Raw genomic sequence first — 24,733 nt, forward strand, 5'->3', positions numbered from 1 at the left:
TTGCTGCTGTTGCTTTCACTCTGGTAAAAGCAGGGCTGGAACAAGCTAGAGTCAACCTTTCTCAACAAATGGCTAGGTTGACCATCGAGGACTGTTTCTAATATAATAGTCATTCATGGTTCCTGTGCGTACAGCATTTACTGTCACTCAAATCCATGAAACGGGAACTTTTGCTTAATCCAGTTTAAAATGTCTCATCCCATCTCTCCAGGTCAAAAACAAACCCGTTGTCCAGAATTTGGAAAGCTTGCGTTTGAGCAGGCTGGTGAGTCGGCGCAGGGTCTGCGTGAGGGCTGCTCTTGCCCGTTTCTGTAGTGTAGTGGTTACACTTTTCTTTACACACGAAAGGTTCCCGGTTCGAAACCGGGCGGAAACAGTCTTCTGCTCTTTAATCTGATTATTGGAATCAAACTCTACTCAGTATCAAAATCAAACTATACTCCGTCAAGTAAGCAGACGGACGCCAAAAGGGGCAAAGTCAAGGTAACCATACCCTCGGCATGACGCAAGCACACGCTTGCTGCACCTGTGCTACTTTACTTTTTTTCCGCTAAAAGATCGGCAGGCGGTAGAGAAGTAGTGTCTCCCCGTCAGGGAATTGAAGCCCGGTCTTCAGCGTGACAGGCGGAGATACTGTCCACTATACTAACGAGGACTGGCGCGTTGCCAGGTTTGGCGTGTCGACGCACTGGTGGCGCTGTTCCCGGCGTTTGCAGGGAAGAGGCATACAGGGAGGCATTGAAGCTGAAGCACGGTGACACGTTTTTGCTGATTTTCAGCTGGCATTCTCAGCTCTCACTAGAGGTGCGCTCTTCCTGAAATCCCCAACCATCTCCACTGTCTTTTGAGCGTGGAGCTCCAAGTTGTTCTGTCCGCAGCCGGTCACCAGATGGTCAAGCTCCCACCTGTAGGCGGCCTCATCCCCACCACAGATGAGCCCAATGAGGGTGGTGTCGTCCGCAATCTTCAGGCAATTGACGGATTGACGACTGGAGTCGGCAGCTGTTGGTGTACTGGCAGAGGAGCGGAGGGGAAAGGACGCAGCCTCGAGGGAAAGCGCTAATGACGGATGGAGTCTAGGAGGATGGTGTAAGAACTGTCGCTTTGTCTTTCAAATCCACAGCAGAACTCATTCAGGTCGTTTGCCTGGCGCAAGTCGTTAGCGGGTTGGGGGTTTTAGGTTTGCACTTGGTGATCCGTCTGAGACCTCTCCACACATGTTCTCCTCTCTGGTCGGGCATTTCACAAGCCGTCTGTGTTTGGGGACTTCATGGATTGGGTTACCTTTGTCAAAGTCGCAGAGGACGACGACTGCCGAGTCCGGGTTTCTCCGCTCCGTAGACAATATCTTCTAGACAAGCTTGCGCTGTGCATCCTGCACGTTGGGCTGCGGTGGAACGTATGCACAGACCAGAACAAAGGACGCAAACTCACGGGGGAAGTAGAGAGCTTCGATCCAGCCACTTCAGCAACCAGTGATGGGTTGCTGCTATGCATGGGTAGAAAGTCTTAACAAAAAACACACCCTTACCCTGCAAAATTAACAGGTTTTCTGGCGTTAGAAAGGTTTTCAGTTCAGTGTACAGTTGATTTTAACTGCGCACGTGCACACGCACGGGCCAGAGCTGCCAGTGGTTCCCGTAGTTTAGTGGTGATCACGTTCGCCCAACACAACATTTACTGTCACTCAAATCCATGAAAGGGGAACTTTTTTCTGAATCCAGTTTAAAATGTCTCATCCCATCTCTCCAGGTCAAAAACGAACACATCGTCCGGAATTTGAAAAGCTTGCATATGAGCGGGCTGGTGCGTGGTCACGCGCGTCTGCGTGAGTGCTGCCCTTGCCCGTTTCCGTAGTGTAGTGGTCATCACGTTCGCCTAACACGCGAAAGGTCCCCGGTTCGAAACCGGGCGGAAACAGCCACCTTTATTGGCGTTTACACTGAATCAAAAAGCCAACTTCTAGGTAAACCGGGCAAAAATGAAACTGTACGAAATGCTAGAAAACAACAGGAGAAAAAGTAGAGCCCTGTGCGCACTATAAAATTAAGCTTGACAGTTGAGACTACAGGCAGGGACTGGCTGCTTCTCCCCTACAGTGAGGGATTTAGTCACTCTTCCTACCTCTAACTTCACTTTGACTTGGAGCACATTGCCTGTTTCTGCTTCGAAGATGTTCTGTCTTTTTTCCTTCTGCTCACCTGCTGAAGGCTTCTTTGTTGTTGCTGCTGTTGCTTTCACTCTGGTAAAAGCAGGGCTGGAACCAAGCTAGAGTCAACCTTTCTCAACAAATGGCTAGGTTGACCATCGAGGACTGTTTCTAATATAATAGTCATTCATGGTTCCTGTGCGTACAGCATTTACTGTCACTCAAATCCATGAAACGGGAACTTTTTGCTTAATCCAGTTTAAAATGTCTCATCCCATCTCTCCAGGTCAAAAACAAACCCGTTGTCCAGAATTTGGAAAGCTTGCGTTTGAGCAGGCTGGTGAGTCGGCGCAGGCGTCTGCGTGAGGGCTGCTCTTGCCCGTTTCTGTAGTGTAGTGGTTATCACGTTCGCTTCACACGCGAAAGGTCCCCGGTTCGAAACCGGGCGGAAACAGTCTTCTCTGCTCTTTAATCTGATTATTGGAATCAAACTCTACTCAGTATCAAAATCAAACTATACTCCGTCAAGTAAGCAGACGGACGCAAAAAGGGGCAAAGTCAAGGTAACCATACCCTCGGCATGACGCAAGCACACGCTTGCTGCACCTGTGCTACTTTACTTTTTTTCCGCTAAAAGATCGGCAGGCGGTAGAGAAGTAGTGTCTCCCCGTCAGGGAATTGAAGCCCGGTCTTCAGCGTGACAGGCGGAGATACTGTCCACTATACTAACGAGGACTGGCGCGTTGCCAGGTTTGGCGTGTCGACGCACTGGTGGCGCTGTTCCCGGCGTTTGCAGGGAAGAGGCATACAGGGAGGCATTGAAGCTGAAGCACGGTGACACGTTTTTGCTGATTTTCCGCTGGCGTTCTCAGCTCTCACTAGAGGTGCGCTCTTCCTGAAATCCCCAACCATCTCCACTGTCTTTTGAGCGTGGAGCTCCAAGTTGTTCTGTCCGCAGCCGGTCACCAGATGGTCAAGCTCCCACCTGTAGGCGGCCTCATCCCCACCACAGATGAGCCCAATGAGGGTGGTGTCGTCCGCAATCTTCAGGCAATTGACGGATTGACGACTGGAGTCGGCAGCTGTTGGTGTACTGGCAGAGGAGCGGAGGGGAAAGGACGCAGCCTCGAGGGAAAGCGCTAATGACGGATGGAGTCTAGGAGGATGGTGTAAGAACTGTCGCTTTGTCTTTCAAATCCACAGCAGAACTCATTCAGGTCGTTTGCCTGGCGCAAGTCGTTAGCGGGTTGGGGGGTTTTAGGTTTGCACTTGGTGATCCGTCTGAGACCTCTCCACACATGTTCTCCTCTCTGGTCGGGCATTTCACAAGCCGTCTGTGTTTGGGGACTTCATGGATTGGGTTACCTTTGTCAAAGTCGCAGAGGACGACGACTGCCGAGTCCGGGTTTCTCCGCTCCGTAGACAATATCTTCTAGACAAGCTTGCGCTGTGCATCCTGCACGTTGGGCTGCGGTGGAACGTATGCACAGACCAGAACAAAGGACGCAAACTCACGGGGGAAGTAGAGAGCTTCGATCCAGCCACTTCAGCAACCAGTGATGGGTTGCTGCTATGCATGGGTAGAAAGTCTTAACAAAAAACACACCCTTACCCTGCAAAATTAACAGGTTTTCTGGCGTTAGAAAGGTTTTCAGTTCAGTGTACAGTTGATTTTAACTGCGCACGTGCACACGCACGGGCCAGAGCTGCCAGTGGTTCCCGTAGTTTAGTGGTGATCACGTTCGCCCAACACAACATTTACTGTCACTCAAATCCATGAAAGGGGAACTTTTTTCTGAATCCAGTTTAAAATGTCTCATCCCATCTCTCCAGGTCAAAAACGAACACATCGTCCGGAATTTGAAAAGCTTGCATATGAGCGGGCTGGTGCGTGGTCACGCGCGTCTGCGTGAGTGCTGCCCTTGCCCGTTTCCGTAGTGTAGTGGTCATCACGTTCGCCTAACACGCGAAAGGTCCCCGGTTCGAAACCGGGCGGAAACAGCCACCTTTATTGGCGTTTACACTGAATCAAAAAGCCAACTTCTAGGTAAACCGGGCAAAAATGAAACTGTACGAAATGCTAGAAAACAACAGGAGAAAAAGTAGAGCCCTGTGCGCACTATAAAATTAAGCTTGACAGTTGAGACTACAGGCAGGGACTGGCTGCTTCTCCCCTACAGTGAGGGATTTAGTCACTCTTCCTACCTCTAACTTCACTTTGACTTGGAGCACATTGCCTGTTTCTGCTTCGAAGATGTTCTGTCTTTTTTCCTTCTGCTCACCTGCTGAAGGCTTCTTTGTTGTTGCTGCTGTTGCTTTCACTCTGGTAAAAGCAGGGCTGGAACCAAGCTAGAGTCAACCTTTCTCAACAAATGGCTAGGTTGACCATCGAGGACTGTTTCTAATATAATAGTCATTCATGGTTCCTGTGCGTACAGCATTTACTGTCACTCAAATCCATGAAACGGGAACTTTTTGCTTAATCCAGTTTAAAATGTCTCATCCCATCTCTCCAGGTCAAAAACAAACCCGTTGTCCAGAATTTGGAAAGCTTGCGTTTGAGCAGGCTGGTGAGTCGGCGCGGGCGTCTGCGTGAGGGCTGCTCTTGCCCGTTTCTGTAGTGTAGTGGTTATCACGTTCGCTTCACACGCGAAAGGTCCCCGGTTCGAAACCGGGCGGAAACAGTCTTCTCTGCTCTTTAATCTGATTATTGGAATCAAACTCTACTCAGTATCAAAATCAAACTATACTCCGTCAAGTAAGCAGACGGACGCCAAAAGGGGCAAAGTCAAGGTAACCATACCCTCGGCATGACGCAAGCACACGCTTGCTGCACCTGTGCTACTTTACTTTTTTCCGCTAAAAGATCGGCAGGCGGTAGAGAAGTAGTGTCTCCCCGTCAGGGAATTGAAGCCCGGTCTTCAGCGTGACAGGCGGAGATACTGTCCACTATACTAACGAGGACTGGCGCGTTGCCAGGTTTGGCGTGTCGACGCACTGGTGGCGCTGTTCCCGGCGTTTGCAGGGAAGAGGCATACAGGGAGGCATTGAAGCTGAAGCACGGTGACACGTTTTTGCTGATTTTCCGCTGGCGTTCTCAGCTCTCACTAGAGGTGCGCTCTTCCTGAAATCCCCAACCATCTCCACTGTCTTTTGAGCGTGGAGCTCCAAGTTGTTCTGTCCGCAGCCGGTCACCAGATGGTCAAGCTCCCACCTGTAGGCGGCCTCATCCCCACCACAGATGAGCCCAATGAGGGTGGTGTCGTCCGCAATCTTCAGGCAATTGACGGATTGACGACTGGAGTCGGCAGCTGTTGGTGTACTGGCAGAGGAGCGGAGGGGAAAGGACGCAGCCTCGAGGGAAAGCGCTAATGACGGATGGAGTCTAGGAGGATGGTGTAAGAACTGTCGCTTTGTCTTTCAAATCCACAGCAGAACTCATTCAGGTCGTTTGCCTGGCGCAAGTCGTTAGCGGGTTGGGGGGTTTTAGGTTTGCACTTGGTGATCCGTCTGAGACCTCTCCACACATGTTCTCCTCTCTGGTCGGGCATTTCACAAGCCGTCTGTGTTTGGGGACTTCATGGATTGGGTTACCTTTGTCAAAGTCGCAGAGGACGACGACTGCCGAGTCCGGGTTTCTCCGCTCCGTAGACAATATCTTCTAGACAAGCTTGCGCTGTGCATCCTGCACGTTGGGCTGCGGTGGAACGTATGCACAGACCAGAACAAAGGACGCAAACTCACGGGGGAAGTAGAGAGCTTCGATCCAGCCACTTCAGCAACCAGTGATGGGTTGCTGCTATGCATGGGTAGAAAGTCTTAACAAAAAACACACCCTTACCCTGCAAAATTAACAGGTTTTCTGGCGTTAGAAAGGTTTTCAGTTCAGTGTACAGTTGATTTTAACTGCGCACGTGCACACGCACGGGCCAGAGCTGCCAGTGGTTCCCGTAGTTTAGTGGTGATCACGTTCGCCCAACACAGCATTTACTGTCACTCAAATCCATGAAAGGGGAACTTTTTTCTGAATCCAGTTTAAAATGTCTCATCCCATCTCTCCAGGTCAAAAACGAACACATCGTCCGAATTTGAAAAGCTTGCATATGAGCGGGCTGGTGCGTGGTCACGCGCGTCTGCGTGAGTGCTGCCCTTGCCCGTTTCCGTAGTGTAGTGGTCATCACGTTCGCCTAACACGCGAAAGGTCCCCGGTTCGAAACCGGGCGGAAACAGCCACCTTTATTGGCGTTTACACTGAATCAAAAAGCCAACTTCTAGGTAAACCGGGCAAAAATGAAACTGTACGAAATGCTAGAAAACAACAGGAGAAAAAGTAGAGCCCTGTGCGCACTATAAAATTAAGCTTGACAGTTGAGACTACAGGCAGGGACTGGCTGCTTCTCCCCTACAGTGAGGGATTTAGTCACTCTTCCTACCTCTAACTTCACTTTGACTTGGAGCACATTGCCTGTTTCTGCTTCGAAGATGTTCTGTCTTTTTTCCTTCTGCTCACCTGCTGAAGGCTTCTTTGTTGTTGCTGCTGTTGCTTTCACTCTGGTAAAAGCAGGGCTGGAACCAAGCTAGAGTCAACCTTTCTCAACAAATGGCTAGGTTGACCATCGAGGACTGTTTCTAATATAATAGTCATTCATGGTTCCTGTGCGTACAGCATTTACTGTCACTCAAATCCATGAAACGGGAACTTTTTGCTTAATCCAGTTTAAAATGTCTCATCCCATCTCTCCAGGTCAAAAACAAACCCGTTGTCCAGAATTTGGAAAGCTTGCGTTTGAGCAGGCTGGTGAGTCGGCGCGGGCGTCTGCGTGAGGGCTGCTCTTGCCCGTTTCTGTAGTGTAGTGGTTATCACGTTCGCTTCACACGCGAAAGGTCCCCGGTTCGAAACCGGGCGGAAACAGTCTTCTCTGCTCTTTAATCTGATTATTGGAATCAAACTCTACTCAGTATCAAAATCAAACTATACTCCGTCAAGTAAGCAGACGGACGCAAAAAGGGGCAAAGTCAAGGTAACCATACCCTCAGCATGACGCAAGCACACGCTTGCTGCACCTGTGCTACTTTACTTTTTTTCCGCTAAAAGATCGGCAGGCGGTAGAGAAGTAGTGTCTCCCCGTCAGGGAATTGAAGCCCGGTCTTCAGCGTGACAGGCGGAGATACTGTCCACTATACTAACGAGGACTGGCGCATTGCCAGGTTTGGCGTGTCGACGCACTGGTGGCGCTGTTCCCGGCGTTTGCAGGGAAGAGGCATACAGGGAGGCATTGAAGCTGAAGGACGGTGACACGTTTTTGCTGATTTTCAGCTGGCGTTCTCAGCTCTCACTAGAGGTGCGCTCTTCCTGAAATCCCCAACCATCTCCACTGTCTTTTGAGCGTGGAGCTCCAAGTTGTTCTGTCCGCAGCCGGTCACCAGATGGTCAAGCTCCCACCTGTAGGCGGCCTCATCCCCACCACAGATGAGCCCAATGAGGGTGGTGTCGTCCGCAATCTTCAGGCAATTGACGGATTGACGACTGGAGTCGGCAGCTGTTGGTGTACTGGCAGAGGAGCGGAGGGGAAAGGACGCAGCCTCGAGGGAAAGCGCTAATGACGGATGGAGTCTAGGAGGATGGTGTAAGAACTGTCGCTTTGTCTTTCAAATCCACAGCAGAACTCATTCAGGTCGTTTGCCTGGCGCAAGTCGTTAGCGGGTTGGGGGGTTTTAGGTTTGCACTTGGTGATCCGTCTGAGACCTCTCCACACATGTTCTCCTCTCTGGTCGGGCATTTCACAAGCCGTCTGTGTTTGGGGACTTCATGGATTGGGTTACCTTTGTCAAAGTCGCAGAGGACGACGACTGCCGAGTCCGGGTTTCTCCGCTCCGTAGACAATATCTTCTAGACAAGCTTGCGCTGTGCATCCTGCACGTTGGGCTGCGGTGGAACGTATGCACAGACCAGAACAAAGGACGCAAACTCACGGGGGAAGTAGAGAGCTTCGATCCAGCCACTTCAGCAACCAGTGATGGGTTGCTGCTATGCATGGGTAGAAAGTCTTAACAAAAAACACACCCTTACCCTGCAAAATTAACAGGTTTTCTGGCGTTAGAAAGGTTTTCAGTTCAGTGTACAGTTGATTTTAACTGCGCACGTGCACACGCACGGGCCAGAGCTGCCAGTGGTTCCCGTAGTTTAGTGGTGATCACGTTCGCCCAACACAGCATTTACTGTCACTCAAATCCATGAAAGGGGAACTTTTTTCTGAATCCAGTTTAAAATGTCTCATCCCATCTCTCCAGGTCAAAAACGAACACATCGTCCGGAATTTGAAAAGCTTGCATATGAGCGGGCTGGTGCGTGGTCACGCGCGTCTGCGTGAGTGCTGCCCTTGCCCGTTTCCGTAGTGTAGTGGTCATCACGTTCGCCTAACACGCGAAAGGTCCCCGGTTCGAAACCGGGCGGAAACAGCCACCTTTATTGGCGTTTACACTGAATCAAAAAGCCAACTTCTAGGTAAACCGGGCAAAAATGAAACTGTACGAAATGCTAGAAAACAACAGGAGAAAAAGTAGAGCCCTGTGCGCACTATAAAATTAAGCTTGACAGTTGAGACTACAGGCAGGGACTGGCTGCTTCTCCCCTACAGTGAGGGATTTAGTCACTCTTCCTACCTCTAACTTCACTTTGACTTGGAGCACATTGCCTGTTTCTGCTTCGAAGATGTTCTGTCTTTTTTCCTTCTGCTCACCTGCTGAAGGCTTCTTTGTTGTTGCTGCTGTTGCTTTCACTCTGGTAAAAGCAGGGCTGGAACCAAGCTAGAGTCAACCTTTCTCAACAAATGGCTAGGTTGACCATCGAGGACTGTTTCTAATATAATAGTCATTCATGGTTCCTGTGCGTACAGCATTTACTGTCACTCAAATCCATGAAACGGGAACTTTTTGCTTAATCCAGTTTAAAATGTCTCATCCCATCTCTCCAGGTCAAAAACAAACCCGTTGTCCAGAATTTGGAAAGCTTGCGTTTGAGCAGGCTGGTGAGTCGGCGCGGGCGTCTGCGTGAGGGCTGCTCTTGCCCGTTTCTGTAGTGTAGTGGTTATCACGTTCGCTTCACACGCGAAAGGTCCCCGGTTCGAAACCGGGCGGAAACAGTCTTCTCTGCTCTTTAATCTGATTATTGGAATCAAACTCTACTCAGTATCAAAATCAAACTATACTCCGTCAAGTAAGCAGACGGACGCAAAAAGGGGCAAAGTCAAGGTAACCATACCCTCAGCATGACGCAAGCACACGCTTGCTGCACCTGTGCTACTTTACTTTTTTTCCGCTAAAAGATCGGCAGGCGGTAGAGAAGTAGTGTCTCCCCGTCAGGGAATTGAAGCCCGGTCTTCAGCGTGACAGGCGGAGATACTGTCCACTATACTAACGAGGACTGGCGCATTGCCAGGTTTGGCGTGTCGACGCACTGGTGGCGCTGTTCCCGGCGTTTGCAGGGAAGAGGCATACAGGGAGGCATTGAAGCTGAAGGACGGTGACACGTTTTTGCTGATTTTCAGCTGGCGTTCTCAGCTCTCACTAGAGGTGCGCTCTTCCTGAAATCCCCAACCATCTCCACTGTCTTTTGAGCGTGGAGCTCCAAGTTGTTCTGTCCGCAGCCGGTCACCAGATGGTCAAGCTCCCACCTGTAGGCGGCCTCATCCCCACCACAGATGAGCCCAATGAGGGTGGTGTCGTCCGCAATCTTCAGGCAATTGACGGATTGACGACTGGAGTCGGCAGCTGTTGGTGTACTGGCAGAGGAGCGGAGGGGAAAGGACGCAGCCTCGAGGGAAAGCGCTAATGACGGATGGAGTCTAGGAGGATGGTGTAAGAACTGTCGCTTTGTCTTTCAAATCCACAGCAGAACTCATTCAGGTCGTTTGCCTGGCGCAAGTCGTTAGCGGGTTGGGGGTTTTAGGTTTGCACTTGGTGATCCGTCTGAGACCTCTCCACACATGTTCTCCTCTCTGGTCGGGCATTTCACAAGCCGTCTGTGTTTGGGGACTTCATGGATTGGGTTACCTTTGTCAAAGTCGCAGAGGACGACGACTGCCGAGTCCGGGTTTCTCCGCTCCGTAGACAATATCTTCTAGACAAGCTTGCGCTGTGCATCCTGCACGTTGGGCTGCGGTGGAACGTATGCACAGACCAGAACAAAGGACGCAAACTCACGGGGAAGTAGAGAGCTTCGATCCAGCCACTTCAGCAACCAGTGATGGGTTGCTGCTATGCATGGGTAGAAAGTCTTAACAAAAAACACACCCTTACCCTGCAAAATTAACAGGTTTTCTGGCGTTAGAAAGGTTTTCAGTTCAGTGTACAGTTGATTTTAACTGCGCACGTGCACACGCACGGGCCAGAGCTGCCAGTGGTTCCCGTAGTTTAGTGGTGATCACGTTCGCCCAACACAGCATTTACTGTCACTCAAATCCATGAAAGGGGAACTTTTTTCTGAATCCAGTTTAAAATGTCTCATCCCATCTCTCCAGGTCAAAAACGAACACATCGTCCGGAATTTGAAAAGCTTGCATATGAGCGGGCTGGTGCGTGGTCACGCGCGTCTGCGTGAGTGCTGCCCTTGCCCGTTTCCGTAGTGTAGTGGTCATCACGTTCGCCTAACACGCGAAAGGTCCCCGGTTCGAAACCGGGCGGAAACAGCCACCTTTATTGGCGTTTACACTGAATCAAAAAAGCCAACTTCTAGGTAAACCGGGCAAAAATGAAACTGTACGAAATGCTAGAAAACAACAGGAGAAAAAGTAGAGCCCTGTGCGCACTATAAAATTAAGCTTGACAGTTGAGACTACAGGCAGGGACTGGCTGCTTCTCCCCTACAGTGAGGGATTTAGTCACTCTTCCTACCTCTAACTTCACTTTGACTTGGAGCACATTGCCTGTTTCTGCTTCGAAGATGTTCTGTCTTTTTTCCTTCTGCTCACCTGCTGAAGGCTTCTTTGTTGTTGCTGCTGTTGCTTTCACTCTGGTAAAAGCAGGGCTGGAACCAAGCTAGAGTCAACCTTTCTCAACAAATGGCTAGGTTGACCATCGAGGACTGTTTCTAATATAATAGTCATTCATGGTTCCTGTGCGTACAGCATTTACTGTCACTCAAATCCATGAAACGGGAACTTTTTGCTTAATCCAGTTTAAAATGTCTCATCCCATCTCTCCAGGTCAAAAACAAACCCGTTGTCCAGAATTTGGAAAGCTTGCGTTTGAGCAGGCTGGTGAGTCGGCGCGGGCGTCTGCGTGAGGGCTGCTCTTGCCCGTTTCCGTAGTGTAGTGGTTATCACGTTCGCTTCACACGCGAAAGGTCCCCGGTTCGAAACCGGGCGGAAACAGTCTTCTCTGCTCTTTAATCTGATTATTGGAATCAAACTCTACTCAGTATCAAAATCAAACTATACTCCGTCAAGTAAGCAGACGGACGCAAAAAGGGGCAAAGTCAAGGTAACCATACCCTCAGCATGACGCAAGCACACGCTTGCTGCACCTGTGCTACTTTACTTTTTTTTCGCTAAAAGATCGGCAGGCGGTAGAGAAGTAGTGTCTCCCCGTCAGGGAATTGAAGCCCGGTCTTCAGCGTGACAGGCGGAGATACTGTCCACTATACTAACGAGGACTGGCGCATTGCCAGGTTTGGCGTGTCGACGCACTGGTGGCGCTGTTCCCGGCGTTTGCAGGGAAGAGGCATACAGGGAGGCATTGAAGCTGAAGGACGGTGACACGTTTTTGCTGATTTTCAGCTGGCGTTCTCAGCTCTCACTAGAGGTGCGCTCTTCCTGAAATCCCCAACCATCTCCACTGTCTTTTGAGCGTGGAGCTCCAAGTTGTTCTGTCCGCAGCCGGTCACCAGATGGTCAAGCTCCCACCTGTAGGCGGCCTCATCCCCACCACAGATGAGCCCAATGAGGGTGGTGTCGTCCGCAATCTTCAGGCAATTGACGGATTGACGACTGGAGTCGGCAGCTGTTGGTGTACTGGCAGAGGAGCGGAGGGGAAAGGACGCAGCCTCGAGGGAAAGCGCTAATGACGGATGGAGTCTAGGAGGATGGTGTAAGAACTGTCGCTTTGTCTTTCAAATCCACAGCAGAACTCATTCAGGTCGTTTGCCTGGCGCAAGTCGTTAGCGGGTTGGGGGGTTTTAGGTTTGCACTTGGTGATCCGTCTGAGACCTCTCCACACATGTTCTCCTCTCTGGTCGGGCATTTCACAAGCCGTCTGTGTTTGGGGACTTCATGGATTGGGTTACCTTTGTCAAAGTCGCAGAGGACGACGACTGCCGAGTCCGGGTTTCTCCGCTCCGTAGACAATATCTTCTAGACAAGCTTGCGCTGTGCATCCTGCACGTTGGGCTGCGGTGGAACGTATGCACAGACCAGAACAAAGGACGCAAACTCACGGGGGAAGTAGAGAGCTTCGATCCAGCCACTTCAGCAACCAGTGATGGGTTGCTGCTATGCATGGGTAGAAAGTCTTAACAAAAAACACACCCTTACCCTGCAAAATTAACAGGTTTTCTGGCGTTAGAAAGGTTTTCAGTTCAGTGTACAGTTGATTTTAACTGCGCACGTGCACACGCACGGGCCAGAGCTGCCAGTGGTTCCCGTAGTTTAGTGGTGATCACGTTCGCCCAACACAGCATTTACTGTCACTCAAATCCATGAAAGGGGAACTTTTTCTGAATCCAGTTTAAAATGTCTCATCCCATCTCTCCAGGTCAAAAACGAACACATCGTCCGGAATTTGAAAAGCTTGCATATGAGCGGGCTGGTGCGTGGTCACGCGCGTCTGCGTGAGTGCTGCCCTTGCCCGTTTCCGTAGTGTAGTGGTCATCACGTTCGCCTAACACGCGAAAGGTCCCCGGTTCGAAACCGGGCGGAAACAGCCACCTTTATTGGCGTTTACACTGAATCAAAAAGCCAACTTCTAGGTAAACCGGGCAAAAATGAAACTGTACGAAATGCTAGAAAACAACAGGAGAAAAGTAGAGCCCTGTGCGCACTATAAAATTAAGCTTGACAGTTGAGACTACAGGCAGGGACTGGCTGCTTCTCCCCTACAGTGAGGGATTTAGTCACTCTTCCTACCTCTAACTTCACTTTGACTTGGAGCACATTGCCTGTTTCTGCTTCGAAGATGTTCTGTCTTTTTTCCTTCTGCTCACCTGCTGAAGGCTTCTTTGTTGTTGCTGCTGTTGCTTTCACTCTGGTAAAAGCAGGGCTGGAACCAAGCTAGAGTCAACCTTTCTCAACAAATGGCTAGGTTGACCATCGAGGACTGTTTCTAATATAATAGTCATTCATGGTTCCTGTGCGTACAGCATTTACTGTCACTCAAATCCATGAAACGGGAACTTTTTGCTTAATCCAGTTTAAAATGTCTCATCCCATCTCTCCAGGTCAAAAACAAACCCGTTGTCCAGAATTTGGAAAGCTTGCGTTTGAGCAGGCTGGTGAGTCGGCGCGGGCGTCTGCGTGAGGGCTGCTCTTGCCCGTTTCCGTAGTGTAGTGGTTATCACGTTCGCTTCACACGCGAAAGGTCCCCGGTTCGAAACCGGGCGGAAACAGTCTTCTCTGCTCTTTAATCTGATTATTGGAATCAAACTCTACTCAGTATCAAAATCAAACTATACTCCGTCAAGTAAGCAGACGGACGCAAAAAGGGGCAAAGTCAAGGTAACCATACCCTCAGCATGACGCAAGCACACGCTTGCTGCACCTGTGCTACTTTACTTTTTTTCCGCTAAAAGATCGGCAGGCGGTAGAGAAGTAGTGTCTCCCCGTCAGGGAATTGAAGCCCGGTCTTCAGCGTGACAGGCGGAGATACTGTCCACTATACTAACGAGGACTGGCGCATTGCCAGGTTTGGCGTGTCGACGCACTGGTGGCGCTGTTCCCGGCGTTTGCAGGGAAGAGGCATACAGGGAGGCATTGAAGCTGAAGGACGGTGACACGTTTTTGCTGATTTTCAGCTGGCGTTCTCAGCTCTCACTAGAGGTGCGCTCTTCCTGAAATCCCCAACCATCTCCACTGTCTTTTGAGCGTGGAGCTCCAAGTTGTTCTGTCCGCAGCCGGTCACCAGATGGTCAAGCTCCCACCTGTAGGCGGCCTCATCCCCACCACAGATGAGCCCAATGAGGGTGGTGTCGTCCGCAATCTTCAGGCAATTGACGGATTGACGACTGGAGTCGGCAGCTGTTGGTGTACTGGCAGAGGAGCGGAGGGGAAAGGACGCAGCCTCGAGGGAAAGCGCTAATGACGGATGGAGTCTAGGAGGATGGTGTAAGAACTGTCGCTTTGTCTTTCAAATCCACAGCAGAACTCATTCAGGTCGTTTGCCTGGCGCAAGTCGTTAGCGGGTTGGGGGGTTTTAGGTTTGCACTTGGTGATCCGTCTGAGACCTCTCCACACATGTTCTCCTCTCTGGTCGGGCATTTCACAAGCCGTCTGTGTTTGGGGACTTCATGGATTGGGTTACCTTTGTCAAAGTCGCAGAGGACGACGACTGCCGAGTCCGGGTTTCTCCGCTCCGTAGACAATATCTTCTAGACAAGCTTGCGCTGTGCATCCTGCACGTTGGGCTGCGGTGGAACGTATGCACAGACCAGAACAAAGGACGCAAACTCACGGGGGAAGTAGAGAGCTTCGATCCAGCCACTTCAGCAACCAGTGATGGGTTGCTGCTATGCATGGGTAGAAAGTCTTAACAAAAAACACACCCTTACCCTGCAAAATTAACAGGTTTTCTGGCGTTAGAAAGGTTTTCAGTTCAGTGTACAGTTGATTTTAACTGCGCACGTGCACACGCACGGGCCAGAGCTGCCAGTGGTTCCCGTAGTTTAGTGGTGATCACGTTCGCCCAACACAGCATTTACTGTCACTCAAATCCATGAAAGGGGAACTTTTTTCTGAATCCAGTTTAAAATGTCTCATCCCATCTCTCCAGGTCAAAAACGAACACATCGTCCGGAATTTGAAAAGCTTGCATATGAGCGGGCTGGTGCGTGGTCACGCGCGTCTGCGTGAGTGCTGCCCTTGCCCGTTTCCGTAGTGTAGTGGTCATCACGTTCGCCTAACACGCGAAAGGTCCCCGGTTCGAAACCGGGCGGAAACAGCCACCTTTATTGGCGTTTACACTGAATCAAAAAGCCAACTTCTAGGTAAACCGGGCAAAAATGAAACTGTACGAAATGCTAGAAAACAACAGGAGAAAAAGTAGAGCCCTGTGCGCACTATAAAATTAAGCTTGACAGTTGAGACTACAGGCAGGGACTGGCTGCTTCTCCCCTACAGTGAGGGATTTAGTCACTCTTCCTACCTCTAACTTCACTTTGACTTGGAGCACATTGCCTGTTTCTGCTTCGAAGATGTTCTGTCTTTTTTCCTTCTGCTCACCTGCTGAAGGCTTCTTTGTTGTTGCTGCTGTTGCTTTCACTCTGGTAAAAGCAGGGCTGGAACCAAGCTAGAGTCAACCTTTCTCAACAAATGGCTAGGTTGACCATCGAGGACTGTTTCTAATATAATAGTCATTCATGGTTCCTGTGCGTACAGCATTTACTGTCACTCAAATCCATGAAACGGGAACTTTTTGCTTAATCCAGTTTAAAATGTCTCATCCCATCTCTCCAGGTCAAAAACAAACCCGTTGTCCAGAATTTGGAAAGCTTGCGTTTGAGCAGGCTGGTGAGTCGGCGCGGGCGTCTGCGTGAGGGCTGCTCTTGCCCGTTTCCGTAGTGTAGTGGTTATCACGTTCGCTTCACACGCGAAAGGTCCCCGGTTCGAAACCGGGCGGAAACAGTCTTCTCTGCTCTTTAATCTGATTATTGGAATCAAACTCTACTCAGTATCAAAATCAAACTATACTCCGTCAAGTAAGCAGACGGACGCAAAAAGGGGCAAAGTCAAGGTAACCATACCCTCAGCATGACGCAAGCACACGCTTGCTGCACCTGTGCTACTTTACTTTTTTTCCGCTAAAAGATCGGCAGGCGGTAGAGAAGTAGTGTCTCCCCGTCAGGGAATTGAAGCCCGGTCTTCAGCGTGACAGGCGGAGATACTGTCCACTATACTAACGAGGACTGGCGCATTGCCAGGTTTGGCGTGTCGACGCACTGGTGGCGCTGTTCCCGGCGTTTGCAGGGAAGAGGCATACAGGGAGGCATTGAAGCTGAAGGACGGTGACACGTTTTTGCTGATTTTCAGCTGGCGTTCTCAGCTCTCACTAGAGGTGCGCTCTTCCTGAAATCCCCAACCATCTCCACTGTCTTTTGAGCGTGGAGCTCCAAGTTGTTCTGTCCGCAGCCGGTCACCAGATGGTCAAGCTCCCACCTGTAGGCGGCCTCATCCCCACCACAGATGAGCCCAATGAGGGTGGTGTCGTCCGCAATCTTCAGGCAATTGACGGATTGACGACTGGAGTCGGCAGCTGTTGGTGTACTGGCAGAGGAGCGGAGGGGAAAGGACGCAGCCTCGAGGGAAAGCGCTAATGACGGATGGAGTCTAGGAGGATGGTGTAAGAACTGTCGCTTTGTCTTTCAAATCCACAGCAGAACTCATTCAGGTCGTTTGCCTGGCGCAAGTCGTTAGCGGGTTGGGGGGTTTTAGGTTTGCACTTGGTGATCCGTCTGAGACCTCTCCACACATGTTCTCCTCTCTGGTCGGGCATTTCACAAGCCGTCTGTGTTTGGGGACTTCATGGATTGGGTTACCTTTGTCAAAGTCGCAGAGGACGACGACTGCCGAGTCCGGGTTTCTCCGCTCCGTAGACAATATCTTCTAGACAAGCTTGCGCTGTGCATCCTGCACGTTGGGCTGCGGTGGAACGTATGCACAGACCAGAACAAAGGACGCAAACTCACGGGGGAGTAGAGAGCTTCGATCCAGCCACTTCAGCAACCAGTGATGGGTTGCTGCTATGCATGGGTAGAAAGTCTTAACAAAAAACACACCCTTACCCTGCAAAATTAACAGGTTTTCTGGCGTTAGAAAGGTTTTCAGTTCAGTGTACAGTTGATTTTAACTGCGCACGTGCACACGCACGGGCCAGAGCTGCCAGTGGTTCCCGTAGTTTAGTGGTGATCACGTTCGCCCAACACAGCATTTACTGTCACTCAAATCCATGAAAGGGGAACTTTTTTCTGAATCCAGTTTAAAATGTCTCATCCCATCTCTCCAGGTCAAAAACGAACACATCGTCCGGAATTTGAAAAGCTTGCATATGAGCGGGCTGGTGCGTGGTCACGCGCGTCTGCGTGAGTGCTGCCCTTGCCCGTTTCCGTAGTGTAGTGGTCATCACGTTCGCCTAACACGCGAAAGGTCCCCGGTTCGAAACCGGGCGGAAACAGCCACCTTTATTGGCGTTTACACTGAATCAAAAAGCCAACTTCTAGGTAAACCGGGCAAAAATGAAACTGTACGAAATGCTAGAAAACAACAGGAGAAAAAGTAGAGCCCTGTGCGCACTATAAAATTAAGCTTGACAGTTGAGACTACAGGCAGGGACTGGCTGCTTCTCCCCTACAGTGAGGGATTTAGTCACTCTTCCTACCTCTAACTTCACTTTGACTTGGAGCACATTGCCTGTTTCTGCTTCGAAGATGTTCTGTCTTTTTTCCTTCTGCTCACCTGCTGAAGGCTTCTTTGTTGTTGCTGCTGTTGCTTTCACTCTGGTAAAAGCAGGGCTGGAACCAAGCTAGAGTCAACCTTTCTCAACAAATGGCTAGGTTGACCATCGAGGACTGTTTCTAATATAATAGTCATTCATGGTTCCTGTGCGTACAGCATTTACTGTCACTCAAATCCATGAAACGGGAACTTTTTGCTTAATCCAGTTTAAAATGTCTCATCCCATCTCTCCAGGTCAAAAACAAACCCGTTGTCCAGAATTTGGAAAGCTTGCGTTTGAGCAGGCTGGTGAGTCGGCGCGGGCGTCTGCGTGAGGGCTGCTCTTGCCCGTTTCCGTAGTGTAGTGGTTATCACGTTCGCTTCACACGCGAAAGGTCCCCGGTTCGAAACCGGGCGGAAACAGTCTTCTCTGCTCTTTAATCTGATTATTGGAATCAAACTCTACTCAGTATCAAAATCAAACTATACTCCGTCAAGTAAGCAGACGGACGCAAAAAGGGGCAAAGTCAAGGTAACCATACCCTCAGCATGACGCAAGCACACGCTTGCTGCACCTGTGCTACTTTACTTTTTTTCCGCTAAAAGATCGGCAGGCGGTAGAGAAGTAGTGTCTCCCCGTCAGGGAATTGAAGCCCGGTCTTCAGCGTGACAGGCGGAGATACTGTCCACTATACTAACGAGGACTGGCGCATTGCCAGGTTTGGCGTGTCGACGCACTGGTGGCGCTGTTCCCGGCGTTTGCAGGGAAGAGGCATACAGGGAGGCATTGAAGCTGAAGGACGGTGACACGTTTTTGCTGATTTTCAGCTGGCGTTCTCAGCTCTCACTAGAGGTGCGCTCTTCCTGAAATCCCCAACCATCTCCACTGTCTTTTGAGCGTGGAGCTCCAAGTTGTTCTGTCCGCAGCCGGTCACCAGATGGTCAAGCTCCCACCTGTAGGCGGCCTCATCCCCACCACAGATGAGCCCAATGAGGGTGGTGTCGTCCGCAATCTTCAGGCAATTGACGACTGGAGTCGGCAGCTGTTGGTGTACTGGCAGAGGAGCGGAGGGGAAAGGACGCAGCCTCGAGGGAAAGCGCTAATGACGGATGGAGTCTAGGAGGATGGTGTAAGAACTGTCGCTTTGTCTTTCAAATCCACAGCAGAACTCATTCAGGTCGTTTGCCTGGCGCAAGTCGTTAGCGGGTTGGGGGGTTTTAGGTTTGCACTTGGTGATCCGTCTGAGACCTCTCCACACATGTTCTCCTCTCTGGTCGGGCATTTCACAAGCCGTCTGTGTTTGGGGACTTCATGGATTGGGTTACCTTTGTCAAAGTCGCAGAGGACGACGACTGCCGAGTCCGGGTTTCTCCGCTCCGTAGACAATATCTTCTAGACAAGCTTGCGCTGTGCATCCTGCACGTTGGGCTGCGGTGGAACGTATGCACAGACCAGAACAAAGGACGCAAACTCACGGGGGAAGTAGAGAGCTTCGATCCAGCCACTTCAGCAACCAGTGATGGGTTGCTGCTATGCATGGGTAGAAAGTCTTAACAAAAAACACACCCTTACCCTGCAAAATTAACAGGTTTTCTGGCGTTAGAAAGGTTTTCAGTTCAGTGTACAGTTGATTTTAACTGCGCACGTGCACACGCACGGGCCAGAGCTGCCAGTGGTTCCCGTAGTTTAGTGGTGATCACGTTGCCCAACACAGCATTTACTGTCACTCAAATCCATGAAAGGGGAACTTTTTCTGAATCCAGTTTAAAATGTCTCATCCCATCTCTCCAGGTCAAAAACGAACACATCGTCCGGAATTTGAAAAGCTTGCATATGAGCGGGCTGGTGCGTGGTCACGCGCGTCTGCGTGAGTGCTGCCCTTGCCCGTTTCCGTAGTGTAGTGGTCATCACGTTCGCCTAACACGCGAAAGGTCCCCGGTTCGAAACCGGGCGGAAACAGCCACCTTTATTGGCGTTTACACTGAATCAAAAAGCCAACTTCTAGGTAAACCGGGCAAAAATGAAACTGTACGAAATGCTAGAAAACAACAGGAGAAAAAGTAGAGCCCTGTGCGCACTATAAAATTAAGCTTGACAGTTGAGACTACAGGCAGGGACTGGCTGCTTCTCCCCCTACAGTGAGGGATTTAGTCACTCTTCCTACCTCTAACTTCACTTTGACTTGGAGCACATTGCCTGTTTCTGCTTCGAAGATGTTCTGTCTTTTTTCCTTCTGCTCACCTGCTGAAGGCTTCTTTGTTGTTGCTGCTGTTGCTTTCACTCTGGTAAAAGCAGGGCTGGAACCAAGCTAGAGTCAACCTTTCTCAACAAATGGCTAGGTTGACCATCGAGGACTGTTTCTAATATAATAGTCATTCATGGTTCCTGTGCGTACAGCATTTACTGTCACTCAAATCCATGAAACGGGAACTTTTTGCTTAATCCAGTTTAAAATGTCTCATCCCATCTCTCCAGGTCAAAAACAAACCCGTTGTCCAGAATTTGGAAAGCTTGCGTTTGAGCAGGCTGGTGAGTCGGCGCGGGCGTCTGCGTGAGGGCTGCTCTTGCCCGTTTCCGTAGTGTAGTGGTTATCACGTTCGCTTCACACGCGAAAGGTCCCCGGTTCGAAACCGGGCGGAAACAGTCTTCTCTGCTCTTTAATCTGATTATTGGAATCAAACTCTACTCAGTATCAAAATCAAACTATACTCCGTCAAGTAAGCAGACGGACGCAAAAAGGGGCAAAGTCAAGGTAACCATACCCTCAGCATGACGCAAGCACACGCTTGCTGCACCTGTGCTACTTTACTTTTTTTCCGCTAAAAGATCGGCAGGCGGTAGAGAAGTAGTGTCTCCCCGTCAGGGAATTGAAGCCCGGTCTTCAGCGTGACAGGCGGAGATACTGTCCACTATACTAACGAGGACTGGCGCATTGCCAGGTTTGGCGTGTCGACGCACTGGTGGCGCTGTTCCCGGCGTTTGCAGGGAAGAGGCATACAGGGAGGCATTGAAGCTGAAGGACGGTGACACGTTTTTGCTGATTTTCAGCTGGCGTTCTCAGCTCTCACTAGAGGTGCGCTCTTCCTGAAATCCCCAACCATCTCCACTGTCTTTTGAGCGTGGAGCTCCAAGTTGTTCTGTCCGCAGCCGGTCACCAGATGGTCAAGCTCCCACCTGTAGGCGGCCTCATCCCCACCACAGATGAGCCCAATGAGGGTGGTGTCGTCCGCAATCTTCAGGCAATTGACGGATTGACGACTGGAGTCGGCAGCTGTTGGTGTACTGGCAGAGGAGCGGAGGGGAAAGGACGCAGCCTCGAGGGAAAGCGCTAATGACGGATGGAGTCTAGGAGGATGGTGTAAGAACTGTCGCTTTGTCTTTCAAATCCACAGCAGAACTCATTCAGGTCGTTTGCCTGGCGCAAGTCGTTAGCGGGTTGGGGGGTTTTAGGTTTGCACTTGGTGATCCGTCTGAGACCTCTCCACACATGTTCTCCTCTCTGGTCGGGCATTTCACAAGCCGTCTGTGTTTGGGGACTTCATGGATTGGGTTACCTTTGTCAAAGTCGCAGAGGACGACGACTGCCGAGTCCGGGTTTCTCCGCTCCGTAGACAATATCTTCTAGACAAGCTTGCGCTGTGCATCCTGCACGTTGGGCTGCGGTGGAACGTATGCACAGACCAGAACAAAGGACGCAAACTCACGGGGGAAGTAGAGAGCTTCGATCCAGCCACTTCAGCAACCAGTGATGGGTTGCTGCTATGCATGGGTAGAAAGTCTTAACAAAAAACACACCCTTACCCTGCAAAATTAACAGGTTTTCTGGCGTTAGAAAGGTTTTCAGTTCAGTGTACAGTTGATTTTAACTGCGCACGTGCACACGCACGGGCCAGAGCTGCCAGTGGTTCCCGTAGTTTAGTGGTGATCACGTTCGCCCAACACAGCATTTACTGTCACTCAAATCCATGAAAGGGGAACTTTTTTCTGAATCCAGTTTAAAATGTCTCATCCCATCTCTCCAGGTCAAAAACGAACACATCGTCCGGAATTTGAAAAGCTTGCATATGAGCGGGCTGGTGCGTGGTCACGCGCGTCTGCGTGAGTGCTGCCCTTGCCCGTTTCCGTAGTGTAGTGGTCATCACGTTCGCCTAACACGCGAAAGGTCCCCGGTTCGAAACCGGGCGGAAACAGCCACCTTTATTGGCGTTTACACTGAATCAAAAAGCCAACTTCTAGGTAAACCGGGCAAAAATGAAACTGTACGAAATGCTAGAAAACAACAGGAGAAAAAGTAGAGCCCTGTGCGCACTATAAAATTAAGCTTGACAGTTGAGACTACAGGCAGGGACTGGCTGCTTCTCCCCCTACAGTGAGGGATTTAGTCACTCTTCCTACCTCTAACTTCACTTTGACTTGGAGCACATTGCCTGTTTCTGCTTCGAAGATGTTCTGTCTTTTTTCCTTCTGCTCACCTGCTGAAGGCTTCTTTGTTGTTGCTGCTGTTGCTTTCACTCTGGTAAAAGCAGGGCTGGAACCAAGCTAGAGTCAACCTTTCTCAACAAATGGCTAGGTTGACCATCGAGGACTGTTTCTAATATAATAGTCATTCATGGTTCCTGTGCGTACAGCATTTACTGTCACTCAAATCCATGAAACGGGAACTTTTTGCTTAATCCAGTTTAAAATGTCTCATCCCATCTCTCCAGGTCAAAAACAAACCCGTTGTCCAGAATTTGGAAAGCTTGCGTTTGAGCAGGCTGGTGAGTCGGCGCGGGCGTCTGCGTGAGGGCTGCTCTTGCCCGTTTCCGTAGTGTAGTGGTTATCACGTTCGCTTCACACGCGAAAGGTCCCCGGTTCGAAACCGGGCGGAAACAGTCTTCTCTGCTCTTTAATCTGATTATTGGAATCAAACTCTACTCAGTATCAAAATCAAACTATACTCCGTCAAGTAAGCAGACGGACGCAAAAAGGGGCAAAGTCAAGGTAACCATACCCTCAGCATGACGCAAGCACACGCTTGCTGCACCTGTGCTACTTTACTTTTTTTCCGCTAAAAGATCGGCAGGCGGTAGAGAAGTAGTGTCTCCCCGTCAGGGAATTGAAGCCCGGTCTTCAGCGTGACAGGCGGAGATACTGTCCACTATACTAACGAGGACTGGCGCATTGCCAGGTTTGGCGTGTCGACGCACTGGTGGCGCTGTTCCCGGCGTTTGCAGGGAAGAGGCATACAGGGAGGCATTGAAGCTGAAGGACGGTGACACGTTTTTGCTGATTTTCAGCTGGCGTTCTCAGCTCTCACTAGAGGTGCGCTCTTCCTGAAATCCCCAACCATCTCCACTGTCTTTTGAGCGTGGAGCTCCAAGTTGTTCTGTCCGCAGCCGGTCACCAGATGGTCAAGCTCCCACCTGTAGGCGGCCTCATCCCCACCACAGATGAGCCCAATGAGGGTGGTGTCGTCCGCAATCTTCAGGCAATTGACGGATTGACGACTGGAGTCGGCAGCTGTTGGTGTACTGGCAGAGGAGCGGAGGGGAAAGGACGCAGCCTCGAGGGAAAGCGCTAATGACGGATGGAGTCTAGGAGGATGGTGTAAGAACTGTCGCTTTGTCTTTCAAATCCACAGCAGAACTCATTCAGGTCGTTTGCCTGGCGCAAGTCGTTAGCGGGTTGGGGGGTTTTAGGTTTGCACTTGGTGATCCGTCTGAGACCTCTCCACACATGTTCTCCTCTCTGGTCGGGCATTTCACAAGCCGTCTGTGTTTGGGGACTTCATGGATTGGGTTACCTTTGTCAAAGTCGCAGAGGACGACGACTGCCGAGTCCGGGTTTCTCCGCTCCGTAGACAATATCTTCTAGACAAGCTTGCGCTGTGCATCCTGCACGTTGGGCTGCGGTGGAACGTATGCACAGACCAGAACAAAGGACGCAAACTCACGGGGGAAGTAGAGAGCTTCGATCCAGCCACTTCAGCAACCAGTGATGGGTTGCTGCTATGCATGGGTAGAAAGTCTTAACAAAAAACACACCCTTACCCTGCAAAATTAACAGGTTTTCTGGCGTTAGAAAGGTTTTCAGTTCAGTGTACAGTTGATTTTAACTGCGCACGTGCACACGCACGGGCCAGAGCTGCCAGTGGTTCCCGTAGTTTAGTGGTGATCACGTTCGCCCAACACAGCATTTACTGTCACTCAAATCCATGAAAGGGGAACTTTTTTCTGAATCCAGTTTAAAATGTCTCATCCCATCTCTCCAGGTCAAAAACGAACACATCGTCCGGAATTTGAAAAGCTTGCATATGAGCGGGCTGGTGCGTGGTCACGCGCGTCTGCGTGAGTGCTGCCCTTGCCCGTTTCCGTAGTGTAGTGGTCATCACGTTCGCCTAACACGCGAAAGGTCCCCGGTTCGAAACCGGGCGGAAACAGCCACCTTTATTGGCGTTTACACTGAATCAAAAAGCCAACTTCTAGGTAAACCGGGCAAAAATGAAACTGTACGAAATGCTAGAAAACAACAGGAGAAAAAGTAGAGCCCTGTGCGCACTATAAAATTAAGCTTGACAGTTGAGACTACAGGCAGGGACTGGCTGCTTCTCCCCCTACAGTGAGGGATTTAGTCACTCTTCCTACCTCTAACTTCACTTTGACTTGGAGCACATTGCCTGTTTCTGCTTCGAAGATGTTCTGTCTTTTTCCTTCTGCTCACCTGCTGAAGGCTTCTTTGTTGTTGCTGCTGTTGCTTTCACTCTGGTAAAAGCAGGGCTGGAACCAAGCTAGAGTCAACCTTTCTCAACAAATGGCTAGGTTGACCATCGAGGACTGTTTCTAATATAATAGTCATTCATGGTTCCTGTGCGTACAGCATTTACTGTCACTCAAATCCATGAAACGGGAACTTTTTGCTTAATCCAGTTTAAAATGTCTCATCCCATCTCTCCAGGTCAAAAACAAA

General features: G+C 50.3%; 21 non-coding genes across 21 annotated transcripts; all 21 read left to right on the top strand.

Moving 5' to 3' along the window:
* The first annotated feature begins 1,847 nt into the window (after positions 1-1,847).
* On the top strand, positions 1,848-1,920 carry trnav-aac (transfer RNA valine (anticodon AAC)). Its single transcript has one exon. It is a non-coding gene; the product is annotated as a tRNA-Val (tRNA).
* Positions 1,921-2,530: 610 nt separating this feature from the next.
* trnav-cac (transfer RNA valine (anticodon CAC)) lies at positions 2,531-2,603 on the top strand. The gene has a single exon. It is a non-coding gene; the product is annotated as a tRNA-Val (tRNA).
* Positions 2,604-4,077: 1,474 nt separating this feature from the next.
* trnav-aac (transfer RNA valine (anticodon AAC)) lies at positions 4,078-4,150 on the top strand. The gene has a single exon. It is a non-coding gene; the product is annotated as a tRNA-Val (tRNA).
* A 610-nt stretch (positions 4,151-4,760) lies between these two features.
* Positions 4,761-4,833, top strand: trnav-cac (transfer RNA valine (anticodon CAC)). The gene has a single exon. It is a non-coding gene; the product is annotated as a tRNA-Val (tRNA).
* Positions 4,834-6,305: 1,472 nt separating this feature from the next.
* trnav-aac (transfer RNA valine (anticodon AAC)) lies at positions 6,306-6,378 on the top strand. The gene has a single exon. It is a non-coding gene; the product is annotated as a tRNA-Val (tRNA).
* A 610-nt stretch (positions 6,379-6,988) lies between these two features.
* On the top strand, positions 6,989-7,061 carry trnav-cac (transfer RNA valine (anticodon CAC)). Its single transcript has one exon. It is a non-coding gene; the product is annotated as a tRNA-Val (tRNA).
* Positions 7,062-8,535: 1,474 nt separating this feature from the next.
* Positions 8,536-8,608, top strand: trnav-aac (transfer RNA valine (anticodon AAC)). Its single transcript has one exon. It is a non-coding gene; the product is annotated as a tRNA-Val (tRNA).
* A 610-nt stretch (positions 8,609-9,218) lies between these two features.
* trnav-cac (transfer RNA valine (anticodon CAC)) lies at positions 9,219-9,291 on the top strand. Its single transcript has one exon. It is a non-coding gene; the product is annotated as a tRNA-Val (tRNA).
* Positions 9,292-10,763: 1,472 nt separating this feature from the next.
* trnav-aac (transfer RNA valine (anticodon AAC)) lies at positions 10,764-10,836 on the top strand. Its single transcript has one exon. It is a non-coding gene; the product is annotated as a tRNA-Val (tRNA).
* A 611-nt stretch (positions 10,837-11,447) lies between these two features.
* Positions 11,448-11,520, top strand: trnav-cac (transfer RNA valine (anticodon CAC)). The gene has a single exon. It is a non-coding gene; the product is annotated as a tRNA-Val (tRNA).
* Positions 11,521-12,993: 1,473 nt separating this feature from the next.
* Positions 12,994-13,066, top strand: trnav-aac (transfer RNA valine (anticodon AAC)). Its single transcript has one exon. It is a non-coding gene; the product is annotated as a tRNA-Val (tRNA).
* A 609-nt stretch (positions 13,067-13,675) lies between these two features.
* On the top strand, positions 13,676-13,748 carry trnav-cac (transfer RNA valine (anticodon CAC)). Its single transcript has one exon. It is a non-coding gene; the product is annotated as a tRNA-Val (tRNA).
* Positions 13,749-15,222: 1,474 nt separating this feature from the next.
* On the top strand, positions 15,223-15,295 carry trnav-aac (transfer RNA valine (anticodon AAC)). The gene has a single exon. It is a non-coding gene; the product is annotated as a tRNA-Val (tRNA).
* A 610-nt stretch (positions 15,296-15,905) lies between these two features.
* On the top strand, positions 15,906-15,978 carry trnav-cac (transfer RNA valine (anticodon CAC)). The gene has a single exon. It is a non-coding gene; the product is annotated as a tRNA-Val (tRNA).
* A 1,473-nt stretch (positions 15,979-17,451) lies between these two features.
* trnav-aac (transfer RNA valine (anticodon AAC)) lies at positions 17,452-17,524 on the top strand. The gene has a single exon. It is a non-coding gene; the product is annotated as a tRNA-Val (tRNA).
* A 610-nt stretch (positions 17,525-18,134) lies between these two features.
* trnav-cac (transfer RNA valine (anticodon CAC)) lies at positions 18,135-18,207 on the top strand. Its single transcript has one exon. It is a non-coding gene; the product is annotated as a tRNA-Val (tRNA).
* A 1,464-nt stretch (positions 18,208-19,671) lies between these two features.
* Positions 19,672-19,744, top strand: trnav-aac (transfer RNA valine (anticodon AAC)). Its single transcript has one exon. It is a non-coding gene; the product is annotated as a tRNA-Val (tRNA).
* Positions 19,745-20,355: 611 nt separating this feature from the next.
* trnav-cac (transfer RNA valine (anticodon CAC)) lies at positions 20,356-20,428 on the top strand. Its single transcript has one exon. It is a non-coding gene; the product is annotated as a tRNA-Val (tRNA).
* Positions 20,429-21,902: 1,474 nt separating this feature from the next.
* Positions 21,903-21,975, top strand: trnav-aac (transfer RNA valine (anticodon AAC)). The gene has a single exon. It is a non-coding gene; the product is annotated as a tRNA-Val (tRNA).
* A 611-nt stretch (positions 21,976-22,586) lies between these two features.
* On the top strand, positions 22,587-22,659 carry trnav-cac (transfer RNA valine (anticodon CAC)). The gene has a single exon. It is a non-coding gene; the product is annotated as a tRNA-Val (tRNA).
* Positions 22,660-24,133: 1,474 nt separating this feature from the next.
* Positions 24,134-24,206, top strand: trnav-aac (transfer RNA valine (anticodon AAC)). Its single transcript has one exon. It is a non-coding gene; the product is annotated as a tRNA-Val (tRNA).
* Positions 24,207-24,733: the final 527 nt, after the last annotated feature.

Source organism: Dicentrarchus labrax, unplaced genomic scaffold (assembly GCF_905237075.1).
Source record: "Dicentrarchus labrax unplaced genomic scaffold, dlabrax2021, whole genome shotgun sequence".
Lineage (NCBI taxonomy): Eukaryota > Metazoa > Chordata > Actinopteri > Moronidae > Dicentrarchus > Dicentrarchus labrax.